Source organism: Octodon degus, unplaced genomic scaffold (genome assembly GCF_000260255.1).
Source record: "Octodon degus isolate 3935 unplaced genomic scaffold, OctDeg1.0 scaffold00004, whole genome shotgun sequence".
Classification (NCBI taxonomy): domain Eukaryota; kingdom Metazoa; phylum Chordata; class Mammalia; order Rodentia; family Octodontidae; genus Octodon; species Octodon degus.
This window is the reverse complement of record NW_004524580.1, coordinates 25,977,156-25,979,588: the sequence shown is the minus strand read 5'-3', so window position 1 is coordinate 25,979,588 and position 2,433 is coordinate 25,977,156.

Genomic DNA, 2,433 nt, shown 5'->3' with positions numbered 1-2,433 from the left:
AAGAATTCTCAAAGTAGAATGGAGTAGGCAATAAATATTTAAAGATTTAAAAAAAAAATTAAAAAAATTAAAAAAAAAGAAAGCCCATCAGAATACCAGCAGATTTCTCCTCATAAACCCTTAAGTCAAGAAGAGTATGGAGGGAGGTACTTCAAGTCTTACAAGAAAACAAATGCCAATGCAGACTGATATAATCTGCAAATCTCTCTTTCAAGTTTAATGGAGAAATGAAACACTTCTATGACAAAGAATAACTGAAGAAATTTATTACTACCAAACCAACACTACACAGACTACTAAAAGATATTCTAGCAAAAGATCAAAATGCTCATAATTCCAGGAATGACAACAGAAAGAACTGACTAAATGCAGCAAACCATTAAACACAGGAGAAAATTAGGGAACCAACAGCAGGAAAATAACATGACAAACATAAATCAATACATATTAATTATATTGACCAATGTAAATGGAGTAAATTCACCAATTAAAAGAAATAACTTGGCAGACTGGATTAAGAAACAAAATCCAACAATATGGTGTGTACAAGAAACACAGTTAACTCATAAAGAAATTCATAGGCTAAAAGTCAAAGGATGGAAAAAAAATACTCCATGCTACAGGACCTCAGGAAAAAAAACAGGGGTAGGTATTCTGTTCTGAGATAATCTGAACTTCAAACCAAGAACGATCAAATGAGATAAAGAAGGTTACTATATACTGGTTAGGGGAAAAATTCAAGAGGAAAAGATAACAGTCATAAATTACGTATGCACCAAATATGAGAGCACCCAATGATATAAGACAAATTTTAAAGGACATGAAAAATCTAATAATCAATATTACATTCTCTTTTTTTTTGGCGGAACTGAGGATTGAACTCAGGTCCTTGCACTTCCCAGGGAAGTGCTTATTCTACTGAGTCATCTTTGTGGCCCCCCAATATCACATTCCTAACAAGGGACCTCAGTAGCCTCTTCTCTCAAAAAGGTATGTAAAGCAGACAAAAATTAGCAAAGCACTAGCAGAACTGAATCAAACTTCTGAACAAATGGATTTGGTGAACATATACAGAGTGTTCCACCCAACAGCATCTGAATACACATCTTTTTCAGCTGTACATAGGACACTTTCTAAAATAGACCACATACTAGTCCACAGATCATGCTTAAGTATATGAAAGGAAACAGAAATTATCTTATGCATATAATCTGATCACAGTGCAATGAAACTGGAAATTAATGAGAAAAGAAACCACAAAAACTCCACAAACATATGCAAATTACATAACACCTTCCTCAGCAACCAATGGGTTACAGGTGAAATTAAATAAGAAATTAAACAATATCTACAATCTGACAAGAATTCAAACACAATTTACCAGAATTAGGGCAGGCCAAATAGTTCAGCAGATTAAAGCTCCTCAAGCAGGTGCAGGAGCCAGGCATTCAATCCCCGGGCCTGCTGTGCTGGCCCCGCCCCCAGGGCATGCTGAAATAGCAGTTGAGACTGGGTGTGGTGGCACATGCCTGTAATCCTAGCTCTTGGGAAGCTGTAAACAGGTGGATCACTACAGGTTCCATCTAGTTGTGAGGCCCTGAGCACCCTGTAGACCCTCCCCTAAAATTAAAAAAAAAAAAAAAAACTTACGAGAATTTGTAGGATGCAATGAAAGCAGTTCTTAGACAGAAATTTATAGCAGTGAACTCACACATTAGGAAAACAGAGCAAGAACAAATAAATACCCTAATGCTGCACCTCAAGAGTCAAGAAAAAAAAAGAGTAAACCAAGCCCAATGCCCAAAGACAGGAGGAAATTATAAAGATTAGGGCATAAATTAATGCAATGGAGACAAGGAAAAGAATACAAAGAAGTAATGAATCCAAAAGCTGGTTCTTTGAAAGATTAAATAAAATTAATAAACCCTTAGCCAACCTCCTCAAGAAGAGGGAAGAAAAAACTCAAATAGAGCAATAAAGAATAAAAAGGGTGAAATTACTACAGATCCTATGTAAATTCAACAGATCATCAACAGCTATTTTGAAAATTTTTACTCTCACAGGATAGAAGACCAGAAGAAATGGACCAACTCTTAGATAGGTATAAATTGCCAAAATTGAATCAAGATGGTATAAAAACTCTGAATAACCCAATATCTCCAATGAAATTGAAAATGTAATAAAAAAAACTTTAGAAAAGCTACAAAGAAAATGCCCAGATACTGATGGATTCACAACTGAATTCTACAAGACATTTAGAGAAGATTTAATCACAATATTCCTCAAACTCTTCAATGAAATGAAAAAGGAAGCAATACTCCCAAAATCATTTCTGAAGGCAAGTATTATTCTGATACCGAAACTGGAGAAATGTCTAACCAGAAAGAGAATTAAAGGCCAATCTCCCTCATGAACATAGATGCAAAAATTCTC